Raw genomic sequence first — 13,273 nt, 5'->3', positions numbered from 1 at the left:
TTCCTGTTTCTCTTCACTTATCACCTCCTATCAGTCAAGCCTTTGCCCTCCAACTCCTACCCTTGCCTTTGCCATCCAGTACCTTCAACCTCAAATGGCTCTCCCCTGCCTTCCCACTGGTCATTCATAGTAAGCTGTGACCCTGAAGCCCTTGCATGCCTCATTGCTGGTCTTGCTTGTACAGCCTTGGCACAGTGCCAGAAAGGTGGGCAAACATATCTCGAGTCACGTGAAACAATGCCCACCAGGTTCATATCACTTGTTTCTGGTCGTGAATCAAGCATCTGGAGTGGGGAGGTGTGATTCTGGTGAACCGCCCTTTTTATGAGTATTCATGATATTTGAATGTGACTTATGGCACAATGCGCTATCCAACCACCATGAAAGGCCACAGTGGAAAATTGAGTTTTTTTCCTGCAGTGGGAAATTGACCATTGCCCATTCTCCATTTTCCCAATCTCCGTTTTACCACCCCACCTGCCATAATGCCAGTCTTTGGGACCATAATATCCTGCCTAGAGCCTGAGATGGACCAGGTGACGGTAAGGGAGCGGTGGAAATTTGAAGCAAAATTAATGAAATTTTCTAGTTCAGGACAAGAGCAAGAAGTGACCCTGATTGTCATCAATATGCTTTAAAGAGAAATGAGAAAGAGGACCTCAGTTGGACCTGGAACTAAATGTTCCACGTATCCCATAAATTCATCATTCTGGTTTTGATTTTGAATTATTTGACCAGAAGTTAACTGTATTTTCTTATTTTCCTTCAACATAGGCATATTTTAAAATATTTCTGAATGCAGCTTGTCCTTGTATCATTCTATTTTTAATCATATATAGCAGATTCTATAAATTTTTGTCTGGGGAGTATTTTGTTTTTTTTTGAAGAGTGATAGTGACCATTAATGGAAAATACAAAAAAAAACTGTGAAATACAATAAAAGGGATTTTGCAAATGAAAGATTAATTAGTTTTTGTGGTCATTAGCATGAGACATCTTGAGGGGAATTGCTTGATAGAGCAGACGCAGCACGGTTTCATTAAGGGGAAGTCGTGTCTGACAAATTTATTGGAGTTCTATGAGGATGTGTCTCGGGCAGTGGATAGAGGAGAGCCGGTGAATGTGGTCTTTCTTGATTTTCAGAAGGCGTTTGACAAGATACCTCACAAGAGGTTATTGCAGAAGGTCAGGGGACATGGAGTTGGGGGTAGGGTGTTAGCGTGGATAAAGGATTGGTTGTCAAATAGGAGGCAGAGAGTGGGGGTCAATGGGTGCTATTCGGATTGGCGGTTGGTGACTAGTGGAGTGCCCCAGGGGTCGGTGCTGGGGCCTCAGCTATTTACCATTTATATAGATGATCTAGAGGAGGGAACCGAGTGTAGGGTGTCGAAATTTGCTGATGACACCAAGATTAGTGGAACGGCAAATTGCGCAGAGGGTGTGGAGAGTCTGCAGAAGGATCTAGATAGGCTGGGCGAATGGGCCAGGAACTGGCAAATGGAATTTAATGTTGGCAAGTGCGAGGTGGTCCACTTTGGTAGGAATAATGGTAGGAAGGACTATTACTTACGTGGCAAAAAACTGCAGCAGGCGACGGTGCAGAGGGACCTCGGGGTCCTTGTGCATGAGTCGCAAAAACCCAGCCTGCAGGTGCAGCAGGTGGTCAGGAAGGCAAATGGGATGCTGGCCTTCATAGCGAGGGGGATTGAATATAAAAGTAGGGAGGTCTTGCTGCGGCTGTATAGGGCATTGGTGAGGCCGCAGCTGGAGTACTGTGTGCAGTTTTGGTCCCCTACTTACGCAAGGATATTTTGGCCTTGGAGGGAGTGCAGAGGAGGTTTACTAGGCTGATACCGGAGTTGAGGGGGTTGAGCTATGAGGAGAGGCTGAAGAAGCTAGGCTTGTACTCGTTAGAGTTTAGAAGAATGAGGGGAGATCTCATTGAGACGTATAAGATGATGAATGGGATGGATAGGATAGAGGTGGAGAGACTCTTCCCGCTCAGAAAGGACAGTAGGACTAGGGGGCACAGCCTCAAGATAAAGGGGGGGTGGTTTAGAACGGAGTTGAGGAGGAACTTCTTCACTCAAAGGGTGGTGAATCTCTGGAATTCTCTGCCCGTTGAGGTGGTAGAGGCTGCCTCGCTAAATATTTTTAAGATGTGGGTTGATGGGTTTTTGATAAGCGAGGGGATTAAGGGTTATGGGGAGAGGGCGGGAATGTGGAACTGAACCATGACAGATCAGCCATGATCTTATTGAATGGCGGGGCAGGCTCGAAGGGCTAGAAGGCCTACTCCTGCTCCTATTTCTTATGTTCTTATGTTCTTAGATACTTAGTTGATTCGGCATGAGGATTTGATTTTTGATTTGATTTATTATTGTCAGTCCAGGAGGTGAAACTTGAAGTGTCCAGAGGTTCTAAATAAGATAAACATTAATGTGCTCGAGTTACTACTGTTGCAGATAAGATTCCCAATGAGTGCAAAGATAATTTAAGGGGAGTACCCTATGAATCAGTGAAATAGCTGTTGGCTGACATTACTTGGGTAGAGTAATGAGATATCTACAATGATTTTGGAGGGACAAAATAAATTTAAACTATAAAGTCTAAGTAAATCAAGTGACATTATGCAATAATGGTGTCCTTTTCAGTGGAAGAAACTGACTTTGGAAAAAGAACTAAACAGCTCCAAGTAGGATAAATCGATTGACATATGTGACCTTGCACTACTCTAATTCTCAACACAAATCCAAGTTTGATTGGCAAATCATGATTTTTCTGACATTGTGAAACGATAGATTGTGGATCTTTAATTCTTTCACGGATGTGGGTGTCACTAGCAAGGCCAGCATTTGTAGCCAATCTTTAATTGATCCTTAAGTGGCTATTGGGCCACTTCAGAGGGCAGTGAGGAGTCAGCCATTTGGCATGGGCTCTCACCTAGAAAGGAAGGCAGATTTCTTTTCCTAAAGGCCTATTAGTAAACCAGATAGATTTGGAATAAGCAATGAGACTCTCAATGGTGACCACAAAACATTTCAGATTTATTAATTAAATTTCAATTCCACCAGCTGCCATAGTGGGATTTGAACCCGTCTCTCCAAAGCATTAGCCTGGGCCAGTGACATTACCAGTCTCCCCTGTAGCTTGATAAAATATTTACTCAGTTTCTGTTGTCAGATTTTTACAATGGTATGCCAATTATCTGACAAATAGCTATAAAAAGATAAATTAACTTGCACTGTTAATTTCAATCTTGTGGAAAATCTGAGCTGTGTTGAGAGCAGAGAAATCTGTTTTTATTACCATGATGTCGTTGGTGTTTCTTGAATGAATGTTGCATGTCATGTATAATAGAGTAGACTTAAGAGATTAGCTTGAGAAATTTAAAAACACATCCAGTTAGTTTTTAATTTTGTTCATTGCCTTGATTGAACATTTAGGCAGCAGCAATTTTTAGCCCCCAGTGTATTGAAGCATTGAAAGAGTGCATGTGAAGTCCGTCAAGCTACCAATATTATGAATGGTTTCCTTTTCTCTGAATTGTTGGGAATGTTTGCTGATCTTTTTGTTATTTGTTGTTTTTGTGCCATGAATTCTCATTCAAGTTCAACCTTCTCTTTACACCTAGATTCATACAGTAATCTGAATTAATATGTCAACCCTTCTGCACAGTGCAATCTATTAATCCAGTTCCAATGCTCCACTGGTTTGAGCCATTTAGCCCTTAGCAGCTGTTTGTATCTATAACTGATATCTGGACTAAATTTATAACATACCATTTAACTGTTGGTATAAGTTTTACTTCTGCTGTTTGGCTTATTTGCTCTCAGTTGATGGTATCTTACTGTTGTCCAATGTACCTGCCAAATTATTTTATATTTTGTTCACTATTAACTTTTTTTTCCTTTTTATGAACTTCCTTTTCTACCTTTGAGAGTTTCATACAACTTCAAAATATATACTGAACGGATAAGTTGCAGCCCTTTTCTGTTTAAAAAAAATGTATAAAGTATTTTGCTGATGTAGATACCTTTGGAATCTTAATTTTTCAAATAAATTCTCAAATGAAACTCATCTTGATTAAATCTCAATTTGGGTTCTTATTACCCCAATAAATATTTATTGTGTTCTTCTAATCAATTTTTTGAAAAATCAATTATTGGGTTCTCTATGCAAGGTAAGAGCCCATGGTATGTTGGGCAATGTATTAGCATGGACGGGGGGGTAGTTAGCTAACAGGAAGCAAAAAGTCAGGATAAATGGGTCTTTTGCGTTGGCAAGCTGTAACTAGTGGAGAGCTAGTAGAGTATAACGTAGGAAAATGTGAACTTACCCGCAATGGCAGGAAGAAGAGAAAAGCAATATACTATTTAAATAGAAAGCAATTACAGACTTCAGGTAGTGAGAGATCTGTCTCTCCTGCTACATGAATCACAGATTATTAATATGCAAGCACAATAAGTGATTAGAAAAGCAAATTGAATATTGGCATTTATTGCAAGGATAATAGAATATAAAAATAGGGAAGTTGTATGCAACTAAGGGCATTGGAGTACAGCTTTTTGGTCCCCTCATTTGAAAAATGATCTAAATCCATTGGAAACAGCTCGGGGGGGGAGGGGGGGGGGGTGATTCTTTCAACTCATTCCTGTGATGAAGAGGGCACAGATTTATGGTGAGAGGTGGTAAATTTAGGACAGAGATGTGGGGAAACTTTTTCATACAGAGAGCGGTCGATGCCTAGAATGCACTGCCAATGGAGGTGATGAAAGTAGGCACGTAAACAGTGTTCAAGGTGCATTGTGATAGATGCATGAAAGAAAACCAGGTCAAAGGGCCCTGGGAAAAGCGTCTGACTATCCACCCTGTCTATGCCCCCCGTAATTTTGTAGTCTTCTATCAGGTCATCCCTCAGCCCCTGCTTTTCTAGTGGAAACAATCCAAGTTTATCCAGCCTGTCTTCATGCCTAAAATCCCCAGACCAGACAACATCCTTTTAATTTTAAACCTTCTTTGCACTCTCTCCAAAACATCCACATTGTTCTGGTATTGTGGCGTCCAGAACTGCACGCAAAATTCCAAATGCAATATAACTAAAATTTTATATAGTTACAACATTACTTGCCAACTTTTATACTTGATGCCCCACCTGACAAAGGCAAGCATGCTGTATGCTTTTTTTGACCACTTTATTTACCCCTGTGTTGCCACTTTCAGAGATCCGTGGACCTGTTTGCCCAGATCCTTCTGTATGTCAATGCTCCAAAGGGTTCTGCCATCGATTGTATAATTTGCACCTGAATTTGACCTCTGAAAAGGCATTACTTTGTATTGGTCTGGATTAAACTCCATCTGCCATTTTTGAAGTGGCAGTGACCGTACCATGATATTAAGTAGAGAATTCCAGGACTTACTGAGGATGAAGATAGGACAGATATGTCCAGCTCAGAATCGAATATGACTTGGAAGGAAATTTGGAAATGATGGTTTTCCCCAGAAGATTTTTTTTTTGCTCATTGTAGAGTTTGCGGGGAGGGAGCACATTCTTAAAGTTAAAGTTTATTAGTCACATGTAGGCTTACATTAACACTGCAATGAAGTTACTGCGAAAATCCCCTAGTCGCCACACTCCAGCACCAGTTCAGATACACTGAGGGAGAATTTAGCATGTGCAGTGCACCTAACAAGCACATCTTTTGGTCTGTGGGAGGAAACCCATGCAGGCACTGAGAGAACATGCAGACTCTGCACAGCCGGGAATGGAACCTGTGTCCCTGTGTGTGAGGCAGCAGTGTTAACCACTGTCACTGTGCCACCCCCAGAAGCCTTGTTGAATTGCGGTAGGGCATCCAACAAAGAATGAAATAACTTGCATTTATGTAGTTTCTTCAATTACTTTGAGATGTCCTAAACACTTTTCAATTAATGAAGAACTTCCCAAGGATAGTTAATCTAAAGTGGATTGTGCATATTGAAGTTACACTGCATTGGTGGCAAAGGGGATGGATACTTCATCAGGAGTACCAATCAAATTAATTGCTCTGTTCTGGATGTTCGAGTTTCTTGATGTTGCTGCATCCATCTAGGCAAGTTGTAGGTATGTTGGCAATCCTCCTCTTGAGCCTTGTAAATGATGGAAATTTCATTTAAATGCATGTATTTAAACAAAAATCCTAAAATATTTGTGTCCTACATATAAGAACATAAGATAAGAAATAGGAGCAGGAGTAGGCCATCTAGCCCTTCGAGCCTGCCCAGCCATTCAATAAGATCATGGGTGATCTGTCGTGGTTCAGTTCCACATTCCCGCCCTCTCCCCATAATCCTTAATCCCCTCGCTTATCAAAAACCCATCAACCCGCGTCTTAAAAATATTTAGCGAGGCAGCCTCTACCACCTCAACGGGCAGAGAATTCCAGAGATTCACCACCCTTTGAGTGAAGAAGTTCCTCCTCAACTCCGTTCTAAACCACCCCCCCTTTATCTTGAGGCTGTGCCCCCTAGTCCTACTGTCCTTTCTGAGCGGGAAGAGTCTCTCCACCTCTATCCTATCCATCCCATTCATCATCTTATACGTCTCAATGAGATCTCCCCTCATTCTTCTAAACTCTAACGAGTACAAGCCTAGTTTCTTCAGCCTCTCCTCATAGCTCAATCCCCTCAACTCCGGTATCAGCCTAGTAAACCTCCTCTGCACTCCCTCCAAGGCCAAAATATCCTTGCGTAAGTACAGCAACCAAAACTGCACACAGTACTCCAGCTGCAGCCTCACCAATGCCCTATACAGCTGATTCAATCAAAATGAACACACAATAGGAAAATGGCAGTAGAACAAATAATGGTTCATTTATGTCACAAGTTAAACTAGTGTACAAGATGGTAACCATACGCCCTTCTATGACTAGTTTCCACTCCCCCCTCATCACACCCTGTCAAGTATTCTGAACAGTTTGATTTGTAAATTTATGTATCTTGCTGAACTGGCTAATATCAAGTGTAGCATCTACATGTTGGTTGAAGTCATTAGGTTACTTTTAAGCTTCTTTTGCTGCAATTTTTAAAAGCAGCATCTCGGCCTTTTGGCAAAGATGCAAATGAGATCAAGCCTTGGAGGAGGAGCTATGCCTACTGCAATCAACTTGGATCATGTAGATCAAGTCTAAGACAGGAGGTGAGAGCCCTGCCTTGTCAGCTTGGATCGGAAATGTCTCAACTTGTTGAGACTCTGAATTGGACTTGATTTGATTGAATTGGAATAAAAAAGCAATGATTGGTGCCACCTGGACTTTTCACATCTTGTTGTGATGAAAGGTGACTGTTTTGTATGGATTTCTAACACCAGTGCAAGTATCAGGATTGTTGTGTAGCACTGATGTAGAAAGCAATTTGTATTGAGAAGTTTCAGATGACCTTTTGAGGCTGTAAAATATTTTGTTAGGAAAAGTATACCTTATGATTCACAAGTTTTTAATAGCTTGGCTGACAGTTGAAGGAACAGTGCCTAGTAATATTCCAGACTTTGCTGGAATTCATACCTGACAAGCATGGCTCCTTGTAATTTTTAAACTGCTGAAGTTGTAAAGTATGAGATCGTGCTGTTCCATTGCCTCTTCCCGCCAAGACTGACAAAGCAGCGTTTTTTTTCCTTAAGAATTGAGCAACAGTCAGCTTTTGTTTTGGACCTATAATGCTTCAAGGCAGACTGTAAAATGACACCAACCTCCACATACCTGTACACCATTTTCTGAAGAGGGAGAGAATAAGAATGTTGTTTCCTGTGTGAGTGCTGTATTGCTTCTAAGATTTACTTTGGAGCCTTCAACCCTGCTGAACTGATACCCCATAGAAAGCTGTCAAAGTAGCAGATTAAACACAGCTACAGTTGTTTCATAAATAACAAGTTGATATTAGAAGTTTGGCTGAGTTAATGTAAATGGAACTATAGAAGTGATCAGGAAACTAGCCTGATCTACATACATTTACGTGAATATATAAAATAATTAGTGTTGCGGGGTGGTGGTGGTTTGCTTGAGTGCTTAAATTCTTTGAGGAAAAAATCTTCAGTTGTTAAGTATTTGTATGCAATTGAAGACCATTTTCCCTTGTACGATTAGAGTAAATAGCAATTGTTCTACGCATCCAATTTATTCCCGTTTGCAATATTTTCTTACAAAAAAAATCATAACTAAGCACATTTTAGTATTGTGTATCCAAACTGCTGAGATGAAGAGATAAGGTACTAAAGTCAAATGAAAGTGACGAGTAAAACAGATTGGTGTCAACCTGCCCCTATTACTACAATTCAATCAAACGTATTGCAAAGCTCACTTTTGCTTCTTTGTTCCCTGCAATGAATCCAAGTTAATTGTACTAAATTGTGTAGTGAGTTCCTTCATTTCTAAAAGCCTAAGGATACCCAGTTTTATGATTTTTGTCTGTAACGTGGACAAAATGCTGTGTTTTTTCTTTTGAAAATCTAGAAACTGATTCATTTTTTTGCAACTATTAATCCTTAAATTCACCATTTATATTTACTTTTTGATGTTTTAAAGTGAATGGACTGCATGCAAGTTTTGGACTTATTTTCATTTCAGCTCGTACTGTTGTTGAGAAGTTGATGACTATTTGATTAGAACAATGCTTAAGAACTTAGTTATATAGGCATTTAAATCCACATTAAAAGGTGCACTGCAGGTTGCTGCACCCTGAGACTAATTAACTAGCCGTGAAATAGTAGAAAACATCAGGGGGCATCCAATTCTCTTGATCTGACTATCCGTATGTAATTGAACGTGTGAGGTTCTGCAGTTTGATTATAAGAGTAGAAAAGCAGGATATCTTTAAAAGGTATGAAACTTGTAAATGTTCAAGTTGGTGTGCTCCTGCAATCTTGTTGTGTCGACGTGCTAACAGGAAGGAAAATGGCGTATTAGATTTATTGCAAGGGGATAAGATTCTAAGAATAAAGAAGTCATGCTATACTTGTGTAGGGCTTTGGTGAGACCACACCTGGAGTACAGTGAGCAGATTTGATCTTAATACAGGTTTATGAAACATTGTAGGACCTATATAAAGGAGTATTTTAAAACACAATCAATCACCAAGCCATATAAGGAGATGTTTGGTCAAATGACCAAAAGCTTGGTCACCAGGTATGATTTGCTGTCTAAAAAATGAAGTGGAGGGGATGAAATTCCAATGGTTGGGGTCAGGACAACTGAAGACAATGATGGAGCAGTTTATAATTTGGAAGGCCAAGAAAGCTAGAATGTGTGCAGTTGTCTCCAATCTTATGGGATTGGAGGAGATTACAGAGAAAGATGGGGAAGGCCATGGAGGTATTTGAAAACAAGGATGAGAATTGTAAATTGTAAATAAGTGTTATTTGACTGGGAGCTACTGCAAGTCAGTAAACATGGGTGACGGTTAAATGGGACTCTGTGCATATTAAGGCATGGGCAACAGCATTTAGAATAACCTCCAGTTTTACGGAGGTTAGCATGTGGGAGATCGGACAGGAATCAATTGGAATAATAAAAAAAATTTAAGGAAGGAGATATTTGCCTTAGAAGTTGTCCAGAGAAGGTTCACCTAGATTGGTTCCTGGGATGAGAGAATTATTGTACTGTGAGATTGGAGTTTATATGAATGAGTGATGCTCTGATGTAAATGTAGAAGGTTTTGAAGGGGCCTGACAGGGTAGAAACTGAGGTAATTTGCCAGGCTGGGAATCTATTATGTGGTCACTTGTCTCAGGATGGAGGACTGATTATTTAGCGTGAGATGAGGAAAAATTGTTCTTATGTGGTATTTGTTACTCATGTGAATTGTAGGTGCTCATTCATTGAATGTATTTATGACTGAAATAGACACATGTTTGGTTTCTTTGGGATTTGAGAGGTGTGGGAAGCAGATGAGAAAGTGGAGTTGAAGCCCAAGTTCAGCCATGGCATATTAAATGATGGAGCAGGCTTAAGTGGCTGTATAGTCAACTACTGCTCCTATTTCTAATGTTCTTGTCTGTTAGCAGAAATAGAATAGAGGTTTTAACATAATCGGTCTTGTCAGTGGGTAACATCCCTTTATCCCAGCCAGAAGCTCCAGGTTCCAGTTCCACTCCAGGACTTGATTGTGATGGAAGGTGCATTCACAATATGGCCAAACAGATTGATTATCAACTTGTAAATCCTTGTCATAGGCATATGTTTGGTGGTAAAAGTGGGCAAGTCTCTTGGTCACTCATGCTTGATGCAGAGAGGCAGCCTTCAAGCTATTGACCTGTTCCAGGGAAAAACTCACCATGGAACAGTACAAAGTTTGTGCTTTGTTGGCTTCATGCACCACCTAGGCGCAGGGAGGAACTAAGTCTAAATTTGTCAGCTACTTTTTCTAGTAATTTTACTTTTGTTTGCTTGCTGGAAAACTTAGTGTTTTGATTTTGTAAATTTGTGGAAATTAGCAGGTAGAAAAAAATAATAGTCTTGGCTCATCATCTGTTTATATTCTTGGCAGAAATAGTTTCCTAGATTTTATGTCTGTGAAGTATTTATGTGCGCAATCGTATTTAAAAAAAACACATTAATAATTTATAGCGTGAAATGTTAATTGATATTGGTACAGTTATTGCCTGAAGCATACTGTAACACCTGCCGGGGACTCATTATAAAACAAGTAATTCACATTTACTTTGCTGTTGTTTTGGGATGTGTTGTGAAGCATTTTGTATTATTTGAGGTATGCTGAAAATTCAAAGGTCATTTATTAACGGTTTCTATCCCTGTACAACGTCTGCCAGGATGATTCATATGCAGATATGATTGTTTACTTTTGGTCAGTGGATTGTATTTGAGTTTAAACACTAACAATTGCTGGGAGACAGATATTTAAATCTTACTTGATTTAATAAAACTTGTATCAATCTATAAGGTTAATGCATTTATCTTTTCATCCACTATATGTACTTTTTTTGGTCTGCTACTTGTTGGCATGTTTCTGTGTTTAAACTATTTGCCTGTTCCTGCCTTGTTGATGCTTTCTGATTTTAAAAAAAAATCTGTATTAAATAACACCATTGTGATGGTTTAGCCCAAATCATAATTACTGGCTTAATTTTCAACACGGCTGTCTCATTTTTACTATAATGTTTTAACTGTTATGGAATTTCAATTGTACTCTTGAAAACTGATTTATAACTGACTAATGCCATGGATATCCCCAAGGGCTTTGGAGTGGCATGTTTATTTCACATCTGAAGATGTGTATATTGCTAGCAAGGCATTTTTTCCCCTTATCCCTAATTTCCCACGGGATGGTGGTGGTGAGCTACTTGAACTGCTGCAGTATATGTGGTGTGGGTACATTGGAGGGAGCTGGCAGATTTAGTCCAGCGATTAGTGAAGGAATGGCATTGCAGTTCCAAGGTCAGAATGGGTGGACTTGGACTTGGAGCAGAACTTGGTGTTACATCTGTACCCTGTCCTTCCAGGTACAAGAGATCAAGGTTTGCAAAATGCTATTGAATGAGTCCTGGCAAGATGTTGAAGCGCATTTTGTAGATGACCCACGTTGCTGCCAATCTGTTCCGGTGTTGGGAAGATTGGATGTTTAAGGTGGACTGATGCCTATCAAACAGGCTGCTTTGTTCTGGATGGTGCCTAGCCGCTTGTGTTGTCGGAGCTCCATTCATCCATGAAAGTATTCCATCACGTTCTTGATTTGCACCTTGTTGATGATGGGACAGGCTTTGGGGAGTCAAGAGGTGAATCGCTCAATGCAGAATTCCCAGCCTCTGACCTGCATTTATAGTCTCAGTATTTATATGGCTGGTTCTCTTCAGCTTTTGGTCAGTGATGATCTCTGTATTGATGACTGGGCATTCAGCAATGGTAATGATATTGAATGTCATGGGGAGATAGTTTGATTCTCACTGGTTGGAGCTGATTATTGCCTGCCATCAGAGTGACCCTGATGTTGTATGTCACTTATTAGCCCAAGGATGAATGTTGTCCAAGCCTTATTACATACTTACATATGGGCCTGGATTGTTTCGGTCTCTGAGGAGTCACAAATGCTGAAGAGCACTATGCTCATTCGCATACATCCCCAAATCTGACCACGTTGCAGAGATCATTGTTTGTTGGAGTGAGCAGAGAGAAGGTTAAAGAGAGTAAAGGTAAGTGATTGACTTTGTAAAGTTTTTCGCAGGCTTTTTAACGGATATCCAGCTTTAAAAGTTAAACAGGAAGTGGGCCGTGAGGTCTTCTGGGAAGGGATTTTTACCTCACAAAGTATAAAAGGAGGGTTGCAGTAGGCAACGGAGTGAGAAGGGAGCAGAGTGAGCTGTAAGGCTTTGGCTCACAGGGCTTGGGTGGAAAGGGCAAGGTAAGTTTAAATTCTTTACTGGGTCTAGACAACACTTGGTGACTGAGATGGAGGGACATGTGATGTGCTGTTTCTGCATGATGTGGGAGCTGGTGGACCCCAAGGTCATTCCCAGTGAGCATGTCTGCAGTAAGTGCTGGTTGCTTGAAGAGCTCCAGGTCAAAGTAGACGAGCTGAACTCTGAGCTTCAGACACTGAGACAAATCAGGGAAGGGGAGTGTAACCTGGATAATGTGTTACAAGAGAAAGTCAAACCCCCTAAACTGACAAACTCATGAGGGTCAGGAACAAGAGGGAGCATTTGAGGGGAAGGAGGGGGGTGGGGGGAGACCCAAAAGCCTCAGCCCCTGAATCTGCACAACAGGTTTGAGATTCTTGCTCCCAGTGTGGACAAGAACGAGGACTGCGTGGTGGACGAGTAATCTGCCCACGGTACAGTGGTGCAGGGAGAGGTCAAAGCGGAAGGAGTGAAGAGAAATGTAGTGGTAATTGAGGATAGTGTAGTTAGGGGCATAGACAGTATCCTTTGTGACAAGGATAAAGAATACCGAAGGGTGTGTTGCCTGCCTGGTGCTCGGGTCCAGGCTGTCTCATCTGGGCTGCAGAGGAACCTGGAGTGGGAGGATGAGAATCCGGTCATCGTGGTTCATGTGGGTGCCAACGACATAGGCAAAACAGGAACTAAAGATCTGCAGAGGGAGTATGATAAACTGGGAACCAAATTAAAAAGCAGAACCAACAAGGTGATTATCTCTGGATTACTACCTGAACCAAGCACAAATTGGCGCAGGGTAAATAGGATTAAGGAGATGAATGCGTGGCTCAAGGATTGGTGTGGGAGGAATGGGTTCGAATTTATGGGGCACTGGCACCAGTATTGGAGCAG

At 41.0% G+C, this 13,273-nt stretch overlaps 1 protein-coding gene across 10 annotated transcripts in view; it reads left to right on the top strand.

Annotated features, from left to right (window-relative positions):
- tnrc6c1 (trinucleotide repeat containing adaptor 6C1) overlaps positions 1–13,273 on the top strand; it is a 183,922-nt gene that overhangs the window by 57,172 nt on the left and 113,477 nt on the right. The window lies entirely within an intron of this gene.

The sequence above is a fragment of the Carcharhinus amblyrhynchos genome, chromosome 21 (genome assembly GCF_965287045.1).
Source record: "Carcharhinus amblyrhynchos chromosome 21, sCarAmb.v2.hapA, whole genome shotgun sequence".
NCBI classification, from domain to species: domain Eukaryota; kingdom Metazoa; phylum Chordata; class Chondrichthyes; order Carcharhiniformes; family Carcharhinidae; genus Carcharhinus; species Carcharhinus amblyrhynchos.
The sequence above is the reverse complement of the archived record's forward strand: the minus strand, read 5'-3'. Positions and strand labels throughout refer to the sequence as shown.